This window comes from Acomys minous (assembly GCF_964271855.1).
Source record: "Acomys minous genome assembly, chromosome: 1".
Classification (NCBI taxonomy): Eukaryota; Metazoa; Chordata; class Mammalia; order Rodentia; family Muridae; genus Acomys; species Acomys minous.
Genome location: NC_140483.1, coordinates 136031153 through 136046535, shown reverse-complemented (window position 1 = coordinate 136046535; position 15383 = coordinate 136031153).

The window sequence follows — 15383 nt, the reverse complement described above, 5'->3', positions numbered from 1 at the left end:
ACAACTTTGTGGACACAAAGACAGGAAGAAGGACCTCTCTCTCCCAGAGTCCCTTCTGGAAGATGTCTGCCTGTCTCTGCTGGCTTCTCCAGTGCTCCAAGTTTTTTCTTTGCACTTTCTGTTGTCCTGTTAGCTGTTAAAACCTCTGCTGCAGTTTGACAGGAACACTGTGATAGACTGACTGACAGGCCTGCTCCTGTGAGCCACCTCAGCCCATATTCTGTTGCCCTTCTGATGTCTCCCTATTGCCTGAGTGCAATGTCTCTGCTTCTGCCATGGTTACACAGCTTCAAAAATGGAATAATATTAATTCTAGGTGCTGATATTTTGTCCTGTCTTTGTAGAGTGTGTACCAAGCTCTGGAAGCCCTCCCTGACCACTGCAGCCACTCCAGGAACCAGCACAGTGCTGCTACAAAAGCCAGTAGCTGTCTTCCTCCTCCTCCTGTACTGAAGCCAACTCCCCCACCTTTGATTTTGCTAATTCCACCTGGGACAGTGCACTTTGCACTAGCCCAACAGGGAGGGTTTGATGCAGTCACAACTTGGTTCCAAGCCAGACATCACTAAAGGAAGCTAATACTGATTCCCTTTTCTCTTGCTTTCTCCTTTCTCTGTTTCTCTCCTCTCTCACTCCACTCTTTCTTTCCTCTTCAGCCACTTTCCCAACTTAATTTTTCCTCTCCTCCTCCTAGGAGTTACCCACAGTTCTGTGTGACCCTGTTCTCTTTTTTCTCAGCTCTCTCCTGCGTTTGCACAGCTTCTGCTCTCATCTCCTTCTTCCCTTCAATAGAGTTTCATCTTTCCACTCTCTGCCCTTTTTTCTCCCAAACTACACACCCCTATTTTAAATATTTTCAAAGTAAACCCAGAACCAAACATTGTAGGAGGAGCAAGGCTTGCCATTGAACGGGAACAAGGCCTGTTGCTTTACAGCAGTAGCGTGCCTGCAGGGCTTGGCTGGCCTGGAAGCTGCCAAGATGCCTGGAGACTGATAGTGCCTCATCAGGTCATCAGACATGAGCCAATGACGAAGAGCCACAGCCAGAGCTTGCAGCCTGGGAACAATGAGACTCTGGGTGGAGGGTAAAATGGAGCACCCTCCTCCTTTAATAAACAGTTTAATAAATGAGTCTGCTTTTGCCTTTTGCCTGACTCCCAGGGTCTGTGTCCTTGACTCTCTGCCATCTCACCTCCTCCCGGAAGTGTCCTGAGTTGGAGTCTCAGCAACATCTGATACCCAACATGGGTTCCCTGTGTAATACTGAGATCGCCTAGATTGCCCAGATCAGGAGACTTCAGAAATGACCTCCAGATCTCAATACCGATGCAACATAGACAGGGTCCTGTTTTAGGGGCTCAAGCTTTGGGTCACAATCTTTCCTGATCCATCAGGATAGGAGAGTGACCCAGAACTTCAAGGACAATGGGTTTGTAAGGGAGAAAGACTATAAAGGGGTCGGGGGCAGGGAGGGAGGCTGTCACAGCAATGGCTACCTTTAGGCAGGTTGGGTGGAAGCTGGACTTCAGGGAAGTTGTGGGTCACAGGAATGTCGACCTTTTGGCAGGTTGGGTGAAGACTGAGTCTGGAGAGGAAGTAGGTTTTAATCTCAGAGGCTCATTGGGAGCTAATTGTATGTAATCACTCTGGTGGAGTTTCTGGAGGCTTCTGGCAGGTGTTATTCTGGAGACTGCTGGCAGAGAGAAGGGTCACCTACAGGACAAGTTCTCATACAGAACATGGCATTAATTTTGCCCTTACACCTGCCCCTGCATGGAGCTCACTTGGATCAGGGTTTATTTTCTTCTAGCAGGTATTGTTTTGGGGGCCGTCACTTTTGCCTTTCGCTGCCAGCGCTGCATTGACTGACACTAGTCTCCTTGATCATCCCATCTCCTGGACCCTTTCTCATCTGGGGTGTGCCTCCTCAGACATCCATTTGGTGAGTTGTCCCCTTTATGTTCTATATTCTTTGCCCACTGGAGCAGTAAGCACAAGGGACCTCTTTTCCCTTTGTTGGTTTGTCTCACTAGGAAGGCACACTCAAATTTACCTTTTGTTCACCTAGCATCTCCACATAGAGCTGTCCCCTAAGGGACAGAACCACCAATTGACCCCTGAATGGCCTTTGTGGGTATTTCACTCTTGCCTAACAAACCATGGAAGTCCCCCACTAAACACAAGATTCTCAAGTCCAATGTATATAATATGTATTTCCTTTCTTTTTGTTTTGTCAGTTCCCTTTGTTTGTGTGCATCACCTGATCATGGGCAATCTCCCGTTGTCACTGTAAGAAACCCCAAATTAGGGCTCTGAAGTCTCTTTTGGTGACAGGAGACCTTAAAGATAAATCAGGACTTTTGGAATGAGGCTGCCATTTCACCCCTTTGGATCTCACTGGAGAACATGTGGGACTCTGAGTTGTGGGGAGCCACAGAGCCCTTTGTGGACCCCCGCCTCCACGTGGCGCCTGGCATGCAGCCGGAGCCTCCTCGATTTAAACAACCCCTTATTTGAAAAAGGCCCGCTGCTCGCAAGCCTATCATTGCGTGAGACGTATCTTAGTGTGATTGGCTGTTTGAGTGATATAAATGAGCATGAGGGGAGTGGCTTGGGGGGATTTCACCGAAGAGAAGAAGAAAGGCCTGAATAAAGCTGCTTAGGAGAAGAACCAGTGGTCACGTCTTTCTTGCCGGCTGGTGGCACTGAGTTATATGGGACTATGAGTCATTTTACAGCAAGGAAGAGGGAGGTGCAATCAGGCATTGTCCCATTTACTTTATCCCCTATCCTCTTGACATCATTGCTAGTTTGAAATCTTCTCCTGAACAGGTGGTTGCTACCCATAAAAATCTGCCAACGTCAATCTGTTCTTAACAACCCGTCCTCTAGTTCTTGAGACCATAGAGGAGGCAGAGGAGGAAAATTCTGCAGAAAGCAATGCTTCCTTTCCCACACTGGCTAAGCAGCCCCTCTTGCCAGAGACCTCCACCCATCCTTTGACTAACTGCCCCCAATACCCAGGACCTGAACTGCGTGCCCCTGGGGCAGAACTGCCTCCTGTCCCAGCTTCAGCTGATCCCCAGTGCCCTTCCTGCCACTCCCCTCTTGCTTCCTCCAGTTGCCCGTTTTCCCCCTCAGAGGAACGGAACCAGAGCTGAGGCATTTACAGTCAGTGTTGACCTAGATGCAGCTAATAGGCCATTGGCCTATACCCCTTTGACTGAACTAGCACTTATCAGAAAAGCTGCCAATGAATGGGGACCTGACTCTCCCTATTTCGAGCAAGTTCTGCACCAATGGTCCATGAAATTACAGACCCACTATGACTGGTACAGTATACCCAAAATGGTCCTAGAGCCTGCTGTCTTCTTAAGCTGGTGGTCTGCTTATGATGATCAAGCAGATGTGCAAGTCAGTGTCAATCTCTAATTTGCCCTTACTATCACCCTGGAGATGTTGACCAGGCATGGCAACTATATTGACCCTGTTTATTAAACCACTATTGGACTCCATGCTTACTTTCAACAGGTGCCTACCTGGCATTTAAAGCCCTCAAGCATGCACCTCTCCTGACCAGTCTGCCTATTTCCGTAACCCGGTTCAAAGATCCAGAGTCATTTATTGACTTCCTCTCCAGAGTCACTGAGGTGGTGGAGCATAGTTTGGATCCAGGCTCCACCCAGGACATGATGATCAAACAACTAACTGGGGAGGGGTTTAATGCTCCAACCCTCAATGATGACATCCACAAGTGGGTACTTGCTCCTAGATATCTTGACTGGGTTCTGGGCCCTATTGCTTCCCTGACAGCCTTGATTGAGGCTTTAGGCACCAACAGCATATGCTCTGATATCTACCCACAACAGGCTGGACACCCTGATTGAACTTGCTGGGGAACTGCCCTAATGCTAGACCTAGAAATAAGTACCCCAAATGTAATAAGGATTCCAATTGGACAAGAGATTGAAGCACATTAACAATTGTCCCATTTGTATTTGTCAACCTTCAAGAAAGCATCTTTTCTATCTTGGTGAGTCTAAAATTCTGAATTTAATTCAATATCTATCATATCTCATTTCTGTCAATTTTAAAACATCTGTCTAGACCAAAAAATAACTTACTCCCTAAACAACTAAGTTCAATTGTAAAACTAAACTATCTGGTCTTCAACTATGAATGTAATATTTATATAATTCCTGATTGTTTCATGGTTCTTGTTGTATATAGTGTATTGCACTTATGTGTAAAAATAAAAAAATTAAACATTTTTAAAAAGATAATTTTATCAAAAAACAAACAAACAAACAAATCCCAATTGTCCCATTACATTAACGGGACTTGATCAGACTAGTTCCTCAATTACTCTGTGCTACTCAGGGAGAGCATTACTAAACTCAGTGAGACCAGGGTCCTGGTCCTTTCCCTTGAGACAGGGTTCATAGAACAGGTATGGAACAACATGAAAAGATACTTCAATCCCTCTGGAATAGTCACCTGTGCCATTACAGGAGGAATTGTGTTCTTATTAATCATTCTTCTTAACTGTCTATACATCACATTACCCAGCAGTACTCCATCAACAAAACTGCCCTGCTCATGGCTCTGAAACACCCAGACCACAGTCGGCCCAAAGAGTTGATACAGACCTGGCTCACAGAGGTCTGAGACACCTCAGTTTAATAGCTGACACACCCTATGCACTCTCCAGGGATGCCACCCTTTGAGGACTGGTAGTCAATGAGGAAGTCAATGAGGAAGAGCCATAACAACAGCTTGCAGCCTGCAAGCCAGTGGAATGCTGGGGTGGTGGTGGTAGGGTATAAAAGAGCACCCTCTTCCTGAATTAAAAGAGTCTGCTTTTGCCTCTTGCCTCCCAGGGTCTATGTCCTTGACTCTGTGCCATCTCACCTCCTCCCTGAAGCGTCCCAAGTTGGGGTCTCAGTAACAGTACATTATAAATAGATGGGGCTTAACTTCAGAGATCTGATGACTGTGGCATTTAAAATGTTTAATAATTATAAATGCATGCCTAAGAAAAACCCTATTATCTCCAACAGAGAAAGAAATGACATGACTCCAACGCCAGCTGGATTATGATAACACTAACCACTAGTTTAATCTGCCAGGTCTCTGCTCAACCTAGAAACACTTTTGGCTCAATTTCCCAACTCTCCCTGGTCAAGGTAAGGTCAATTTTTCCCAAGTTCCTTTAGGAGAAAAAAATGTCTCAAACTTGGGTCTGACAACCAAAGCCCCACTGCCCTGTATGACAGCTGAAGACCTATGACCAATCACCAGGAGCCTAGGGCTATTGTCTAGGTAATAGAAAAGTCTCTATTGTTTTAATTGATATATAGGTCTCTTAGATTAGAGCCCCTTCCTGGAATTTAGTCTTCTCAGATCTCTGATAATATTGACTGACCTGCCTAAACCTAAAACCATATGGGCTTTCTATGTCTGCCCCAGCTCTGAATAATGACTTGGAGCCTAGTTTATTTATAATAGCTTTAGGCCTTAGCTTGTTGTTGTTCCCAGCTAGCTCCTGTCACCTATGTTTAATCTCTTTTGCCACTTGGTTCTTTACCTCCCCTCAGTCTCTTACGTCTCTTAAACTTCCTCTGTGTCTCTTAGTCTAACCTTTCTGTGCCTTTTTCTTTCCTAGAGTTCCCATTTCTCTGAAAGTCCTGTAGATTCTCTCCTGCCTTTGCTATAGGCCATTCAACTCTTTATTCAACCAAGTAGAAGGTGATGGAGAATGATGTTTACAAAACATTGAGAAGGGTGATGTTGAACAATATCTAAGTCTGGCCTGTAACCAGCTGTCTGCTGGTACAGAAACCAGCATTTGAATATACAAAGACAACCTTTACACAGTGCACAAAGCATTGCTCCGATGTCTGCTTTTAGTCCAATAAAAGGCTCTTTCTATTAGTAAGCTATATACAAAAAGGAAATTATGAATATTATCATGTATGAATTATATTCACAGTGCACAGTCTTTGTATTTTGCAACCTTGGAGAAAATATTCCATTCTCTATCCTATCTTAGTGAGTTTAAAGTTCTGTACCTAAATATTTTCTATCCTAACTTGTTTTATCATCTTACAAATGTAATTTTAGACCTTAAAACATTTTTTAATCCTAAACAACTTAAGCTTAATTCTGGGACTGTAATATCTAGTTTTCAATCCCATCAGAGACCTGAGAAGCATAAATATTACCTGAGTAAACAGGAAGTGCAGAACAAGCAGCTTTCAAATGTATAGAAATGACAGACAGCTGACTCCATGGACAGTCCCCCAAGCTTCCTCTGCAACATTGGAACACTCATCTCTTTGGCCTCATGATGCAGATTAACTGACAGACGTTTCTTGCCAAGACAAGAAAAATTTGGCAGTCAACTACTTTCCTGTCCTGTTGTCCACAGCGTGTTTGTTATTGTTTTCTTTCTTTGTTTCTTTCTTTGTTTCTTTCTTTGTTTCTTTCTTTGTTTCTTTCTTTGTTTCTTTCTTTGTTTCTTTCTTTCTTTCACCTGGTGGATAGCTTTGAGAAATTTGAAGCAAACTCCATATGGAGGTCCTTTAGTGTCTGTCATCTTCTTTGAAGTAGATTGGGCATTCTGCCTGAAGCAGAAATGTCTCACTATCAAAAAAGGCTTTTTAAAATTAATTTATTCATATTACATCTCGATTGTTAGCCCTTCCCCTGTTTCCTCCCTTTCTGCCCTCCCTCCCACTTTCCCCCTTCTCCCCTCCCCTATGTCTGTGATTGAGGGAGACCTCCTTCCCCTGTATATGCTCTTAGAATATCAAGTCTCTTCTTGGTAACTTGCTAACCTTCCTCTGAGTGCCGCCAGGCCTCCCCATCCAGGGGACGTGGTCAGAAAAGGGGCACCAGAGTTCATGTGAGAGTCAGATCTCACTCTCCACTCAACGGTGGTGAATATCAAGTTCGTCGGCTAGGTCTTGGTAGGGGTTCGAAGTTTACTGCCTATATTCTCCTTGGCTGGTGCCTTAGTTTGAGGAGGACCCCAGGACCCAGATCTGCCTGTGGTACATTTACACTATGGAATACTACTCAGCTATTAAAAACAAGGAATTCTCGAAATTTGTGGACAAATGGATTGATCTAGAAATTATCATAATGAATGAGTTCACCAAGAAGCAAAAAGAGACAAATGGTATATACTCACTTATATCAAAACACTAGTGCAAAGGATATGTACCATGAAAAACTTTACTTACCAAGAAGTGGGTCAGAGGAGAGGACATCCTATTGAGACTTTAGGCGAGAGTAGCATGGAAGAATGGGGAAAGAGTAGGACCCACAGGGTCCTGGAAACCTACAAGAAAAAAGGCTTTTATTACTAAAATATGTTTCTATGTTATATTCTGTAGATCTCTGAGGCTTTTGAAGACCATATATCTATAGTATATCTGAATAGCCAAGCATTGCTTGTTTCTAGCTATGTAATATCTGCTTAACTTTAAAAACATCTACAGGAGACTACATTTATTCCTGTAATTAACTACACTACTACCTAACAAGATCACAAGTTTGACTATTAACTCCCATTTCTTAATTATCCCAATCAGTTTGTAATAGTAGCTTTCAAAGGGACTAGAACTTCATATTAAAAATTTTTATTATTAATTTATTCTTGTTACATCTGAATGGTTATCCCATCCCTTGTATCCTCCCATTCTTCCTTCCCTCCCATTTTCCCCTTATTCCCCTTCCCTATGACTGTTCCTGAGGGGGATTACCTCCCCCTGTATATGCTCATAGGGTATCAAGTCTCTTCTTGATAACCTGCTGTCCTTCCTCTGAGTGCCACCAGTTCTCCCCCTCCAGGGGACATGGTCAAAGGTGAGGCACCAGAGTACGTGAGAAAGTCATATCCCACTCTCCACTCAACTGTGGAGAATGTTCTGACCATTGGCTAGATCTGGGTAGGGGTTTAAAGTTTACCGCCTGTATTGTCCTTGGCTGGTGCCTTAGTTTGAGCGGGACCCCTGGGCCCAAATCTGCCTATCATAATGTTCTACTTGTAGGTTTATAGGACCCTTTGGATCCTTCTACTTTGCTATTCTCCCATGCTTCTCTCATAGAGTCCCAGTAGGATGTTCTCCCCTCTGTCCCAGTTTCCTGGTAAGTGAAGGCTTTCATGGGACATGCCCCTTGCATTGTGCAATACCTTAAACAAGAGTTGAAATATGTAAAAAATATATTATAGCAAAATATCACATTAAATTTGTGTCAATATAAAATATATACTAATGTAAAATATTAAATAAATGAGTTTCATTGTTTCTTTCTAGTATAAAAGTAGATTTAGTAACCAACCTTTTTATCCTATCATTCATATATCCCCCTTTTTTTCTTTTCAGTTCTACTTCCATGTTTGCCCCCTAACAATGGATAGGAGAGAAAAAAGAATAGAAGAAAGAAAAAAGAAATAGAAAAATAAATATTTGAATCTAATCTGCTTTATTTTGTTTCCTTCCTGACCAAGACTATTAACAACTGTGACCAACACCCTTTAAATGATGACAGACATCCATCATTCATCAAATGACCCCCAACCACCCACTCACCTGCTTACTGCTGTCTGGAGGTAATGGTACATTGTGGGGGGTCCTAAGAAAATTGGGATATTGCTCAAGTCCTGGCAGAGTTAGCAGTAACATTTGCTGTCCAATCTCTGTGTCATAGGAAAGTACAGAGTTTAACTGAAGTCCTGGCTAGAACAGTCTGGGAGGCTGGACCATAGTAGGTAGCCATTTTGAAGCTGTTCTGATTTATTCAGATTACAACTTAATTGCCATTCCATCACTTGTATCCTCTCATTCCTCCCCCCTCCCACTTTCACCCTATTCCCCTCCCCTAGGTCTATGACAGAGGGGGACCTCCTCCCCCACTATATGGTCATAGGCTATCAAGTCTCATCTTGGTAGCCTGCTTATTCTTTCTTTGAGTGCCACCAGGCCTCCCCACCAAGGGAAGGTGGTCAAAAATGGAGCACCAGTGTTCATGTCTAAACAAGTCCATGCTCTCCACATAACTGTGGAGAATGTCCTGTCCATTGGGTAGATCAGAGTAGGGGTTGAATGTTTACTATTGTATTGTCCTTGGTTAGTGCAATAGTTTGAGCAGACCTCCCAGGTCCCCGATCCACCCATCATGATGTTCTTCTTGTAGGTTTCTTGGACCTTCTGGGTCCTTCTATTTCCCCATCTCCTATATTTCTCTTACCTAGAGTCTCAGTAGGATGTCCTCGCATCTATCCCAATCTTCTGGTAAGTGAAGACTTTTGTGGGACATGCCTTTTGGGGTAGTTCCAAATTATAAGTGAGTATATACCATGTGAGTCTTTTTGCTTCGGGGTTAACTCACTCAGTATGACCATCTCTAGTCCCATCCATTTATCCACAAATTTTGGGATTTCCCTGTTTTTAATAGCTGAGTAGTATTCCATAGTGTAAATGTACCACAGTTTCTTTATCCATTTTTCAACTGAGGGGCATTTAGGCTGTTTCCAGGTTCTGGTTATTATGAATAAAGCTGCTATGAACATGGTTGAGCATATGTCCTTGTTGTGTGGTGGAGCATTTTCAGGGTACATTCCAATGAGTGGAATAGCAGGGTTTTGAGGAAACCCTATTCCCAGTTTTCTGAGAAAGCACCAGATAGATTTCCAAAGTGGTTGTATGAGTTTGCATTCCCACCAGCAATGAAGGAGTGTTCCTCTTTCTCCACATCCTTGCCAGCAGGTGGTGTCACTTGAATTTTTGGTCTTAGCCATTCTGATGGGTGTAAGATGGAATCTCAGAGTTGTTTTGATTTGCATTTCTCTGATGATTAAAGATGTTGACAATTTCTTTAAGTGTTTCTCAACTATTTGATATTCCTCTGTTGAGAATTCTCTGTTTAGTTCTGAGCCCCATTTCTCAATTGGGTTATTTTGTTTGGTGGTGTTTAATTTCTTGAGTTCTTTATATATTTTGGATATTAGAGCTTTGTCAGATGTAAGGTTGGTGAAGATATTTTCCCAATTGCTATCAAAATATCTACACAATATTTTAAAGACATTGAAAGATCAATTCTCAACTTCATATGGAAAAACAAAAAACCCAGAATGGCTAAAACAGTCCTATACAATAAAAGATCCTACAGAGGAAAACCATGCCCAATCGCAAGCTGTACTATAGAGCAACAGTAATTAAAACAGCATGGTACTGGCACCACAATAGGCTGGTGGATTAATGGAATCAAATTGAAGACCGAGAAATGAATCCACACACATATGATCACTTGATTTTTCACAAAGAAACCAAATCTATTCAATGGAAAAAGGGTAGCATATTCAATATTTAATAAATGGTGTTGGTCTAAGTGGATGTCTACATGTAGAAAAATGCAAATGTGTCAAAACTCAAGTCCAAGTGGATTATAGACTTGAACGTAAAACCAGAGACACTAAATTGGTTAGAAGAAAAAGTGGAGAAAATCCTGGAACACATTGGCACAGGAAACAACTTCATGAACAGAACACCAATAGGCCAGTCCTTAAAGTCAACAATTAATAAATGGGACCTCCTGAGGCTGAGAAGCTTCTTTAAGGCAGGAGGCACTATCAACAGAACAAAGCGACAGTCTGATAAAGATAAAGACAGCTATTGAGGCAGTCTGTGAGACTGAATCATCAGGAATACTTGTTTTATCTTCTTTGGTGTCTAGAGCTTTTGCTTTGTAAACATATAATCTTTTAAAGGTAATATATATTTCTATATTAACACATGTATGGAATATGTGGTGTGTATAAATCAATTAAAGACAATTATCTGCTTTTTGTTTGAGCAAGCGAAAGGTGTCAAACTCTATAAGTATGTTTGGACTGTGTAACAAAACTAATATAAATCTCTACCATGCCATATGAAAGGATGGCATATAGAAGTAGGTCATGAGGACTCTGTAGCCAACACGATTTACTGGCTCTACAGAAACATTTTTATGTCTCAGCCAGTCTCAAAGTTGTTCCCATGTAGAGGGATGAGTATATATTTAATGTCCTTGTTGTTCTTCTTTCACCAGGTCTGCAGCCAAGATTTTCAGGAGGTCTCTCCCAGCACAATCTAATCTTTATTAATTTCAGAGGAACCCACAGCTTTTCATTCCCTGTTGAAACATAGGCATAACATCTTTCCCAACTCAACACATTTCCTGCTTTCTGTTCTGAGGTTAAGCCATATGTAGATTGAGTTAATTCAGCAGTCCTTGCTAAAATCTGGTGGTTTTCGGCAGGTATGCCATTTGTCTCATTGACATTTAAATTTTTTTAAGTTCAATAAAGCATTATTTAATCTATCCAAGATCCCATATAACCCTTCTGTTTTATAAGTCCTGTTACATCTTGCTATAATTGCTTGCGCTGTATGATTATAAAATATATCTGTCATAATTTCTATGTCATAGTGACCCCAAAATCATTGTACTTTACTGGATACATATGTTGGTGAATCATCAGCTTCAGTCTGCAATGACATCACCTCTAATAAATGTGGAAACTCAGAATCATCCTTTTTAGAATTCAAGACAAAAGACCATTGGAATTCTTAATATATATATCTATGGCAAGGCACACACACTTTAGTTTTCCAAACTCTACAAAATGAAACATATAAGCTATTGTATGATGTTGCTCTAAGGTGGCATCATTAAACAGAATCTGTTTTTTGTTTTGTTTTGTTTTATTTTATTTAGTTATTTATTTATTACATCTCAATGATTATCCCAACCCTTGTATCCTTTTATCCTTCCCTCCCTCCCATTTTCCCCTTACTCCCCTCCCCTATGACTGTGTACTTACCAGGAAACTGGGACAGAGGGGAGGACATCCTATTGGGACTCTAGATGAGAGAAACATGGGAGAATAGCAAAGTAGAAGGATCCAGGGGGTCCTATAAACCTACAAGAAGAACATGATAGGCAGATTTGGGCCTAGGGGTCCCGCTCAAACTATGGCACCAGCCAAGGACAATACAGGCCATAAACTTCAAACCCCTACCCAGATCTAGCCAATGGACAGGACATTTTCCACAGTTGAGTGGAGAGTGGGGTATTACTTTCACACATACTCTGGTGCCTCATATTTGACCATGTCCCCTGGAGGGGGAGAATCTGTATTCTTAACTCCGTATATAGACCTTCATGTAGCAACTGATTCTTGACAGTATAGATATAATATATGCCTGTTTTATCTAGCTGCTCAATGAACTGCTGCCCTTCTGCAGTTTCCTTGAGCTTTTGTGGATTTCTCTCTTTTGGAACTTCCTTTCTTTCTGTCATTATAGGTTCCAGATTGATTTCTTTCGAAGATTTTTTTTTTTAATCAAAGGATTTTCCAGTCTCTTTCTATTACCTCTATTCTAGCATTTTATTTTGGTCTTTCCTTCTCTAGGTCTATTTTATTTTATCCTGATTTTTCTTAAACAGGATATGTAAAATGGTAATCATTACAAAATGTAATCATGTATATGTTGATAACCAACACAAAATTATATAGGGTTCAAGTGTCTTCTGTCATTGTGTCTTCCATTTTTAATATATATTATATTTTTCTCTTTAATCTCTATAACTCTGTACTTCCTTCACTGACTTTATTATTCACATCTACAGAATATTTTTACTTATTTCTCTGTCTCCTTCCTTTGGAGACTTTATTTTATCTTTCTTTCTTTCTCTGTCTTTGAAAACCTTAATTTTTTATCTTTTTCTTTCTCCTTAGAGGTTTTTTTTTCAAACTCAGCATTTTTTCTATGACTGTCAGTGTTCAGTTTCTTTAAATTCTTTAGCATCTATGTACTTTTTGAAACATTTTTATTTTTATTTTTCTCTAGAGACTTTACTTTTTATGTACTTTTATTTACTTATCTTTTACTGCTTTCTAGCTTAATATCTTTTTCTATATTTAATTTTCTCTACCCTTTTTCCCATCCTTAAATGGCTTATTCTTTTTAAGGACATCTGAAGTATCTTACTAAATCTAATGACCTGTCAGCTATTCCCACTGTTTCCATGTGTTTTCAGCTGGTGTGATTTTCTGCCCTGCCGTGCTTCTGCACAGCTGTAGGTGTTTTTCTTTTTCTGTTTCTTTTTTTCTTTCTTTTTTGTTTTTCTTTTCTTTTTTCTTTTCTTTTTCAGCTCAGCTAGCACATTGCGTTAGTAGCTGGCTTCTCCCCAGTCCCTCCACTTACAGGGAGTAGGCAGTTGGACTGCTCAGTAGCAGCCTACTGGAAAAACTGTGGTCTCCATACTGGGACCTATGCTGCCTGCTTTGCTTGTAGCTCTGTCTAACAGCAAACTCTGGCTGAGCTGCTGCATGCAGAGGTAGGTGCCCTTTAGGATGGCCTGTTTCTGTGATCTGCTGCTGCGTGTCCTGGGCCCACTTAATGCAGCAGTTCTGGAAAGTTGATTGCTTGTGCTTGCAGTACACAGGAGGCTACAGTCCACTTTCTCTTAAAGGGACCTAGTCTTCCATCAAGTTATGCAGACTGAATTCAGCCACTCTGGCCAGTTCAGGGACTTCTCTCAGGCCTTAAGCCTGGATTATGTGACAAATGTCAGTCACCAAATAAAACCAATATGGAATTTTTAATGCCTGCCCCAGCTCTGAATAATGACATGAAGACATTTATTTCTAATAGCTTTAGGCCTTAGATTACTGTTGTTTCCAACTAACTATTGTAACCTGTGTTTAATCGTTTTGCCACATAGTTCTTTACTTCTTCTCAATTTCATAGTCTAATAGGTAAATCTTTTTATGCCTCTTCCTTTCCCAGAGTTCTATCTCTCCAGAAGTCCTGCCTGTCTCTCCTGCTTTTGCTATAGGCCATTCAGCTCTTTTTTCAACCAATGGAAAACAGTGTTTACAAAACATTGAGACAGGAGAGGCGTAACAATAGCAAAGTCCAGTCTGTGCTCGGCTCTCTGATGGTACAGAAATCCGCATGTGAATGTACAAAGACAACCTTTACACAGTGCACAAAAACATCACTCCAACATAAACCCATGCCAGACGCTGTCCGGGAGCCTAGGATCTCACTGTCACCTCATCACCTTCTTTGCACACTCTCCCTCACCCATAGTCAGAGTACACACCTAGTCCTCTACACCCCGCCAAACTCCATCTTTAACGTGCTCCTTCAAAGGCTTTTCCTTTCCCCACTCCTTTCTCCTCATCCCCTCATGCCCTATTCACTTACTTCCAAAATTAACGTGAATTTTCCCTTCTACGCCTACAACAGCTCCCAAGACACCCTTATTTAATTTTCCTTCCTCAGCCTCTATGTGCACACTCACTCACTCTCTAAATTTTCAAAGCCCCTCTTATCCTCTGCTTCCTTATTTAGTCAATCCCACTGTATAGGGTACCACTTCTCCTTCCTATTACACCCAAAGATTCTTGTGCTTATATGTCCAAACCCCAATACTACCTACCCTTAACAGCTCAGAGGCACCGAACCTATCATGCAATCCCTTTTATCCAAGTGATTGCTACTCCCCACCTCCTAGCCCTACAATAATTTCATATTGACATAAAAAAAAAACCTAGCAAAACATTCTTCCTAGTCCAAGACCTTCATACCAGTGATACTGGCATTGTCCCTCTCAGTTCTGTCGTCCCTGACCCTTATACTATCTGATCCACTACGCCTGGTAACACTGCTCACTTCTCACTCCAAACCATTAAGACACCCTCTTCTTAACGTCCCTAGATGCTCGTTCCCAAGATGTTCTTGCCTCTACTTGGAAAGACTCCTGTACCAAACAATCCTGAGAACTGACGTGGATTGATCTTCTCTGGAGATTCAAAGATAGCATACATAAATGACTCCAAAATTTTACCAGAGAACTTCTACAGATGATAAACACCTTCATAAAAATGGCTGGATACAAAATTAACCCAAACAAACAAACAAAAATAAAAACTAAAAACCAGTAGCCTCCAGGTATACAAAGGACAAACAGTCTAAGAAGAAAATTATGGAAACAACACCCTTCATAATATTCACAAATAATATACAGTATCTTGGTGTAACTCTAATTAAGCAAGTTAAAGACCTGTCTGACAAGAACTTCATGTATCTAAAAAAGAAAGAAAGAAAAAAGAAAAGAAATTGAAGAAAATATATGAGGATGGAAAGATCTCTCATGTTTACAGATCTGTATGATTAACATAGTAAAAATGCCCATCTTACCAAAATCAATTTACAGATTCAATGCAATTCTTTTCCAAATACCAACACAATTCTTTACATAACTTGAAAGAATAATTCTCAACTTCATATGGAAAAAAATACAGAATAGTTGAAACAAAC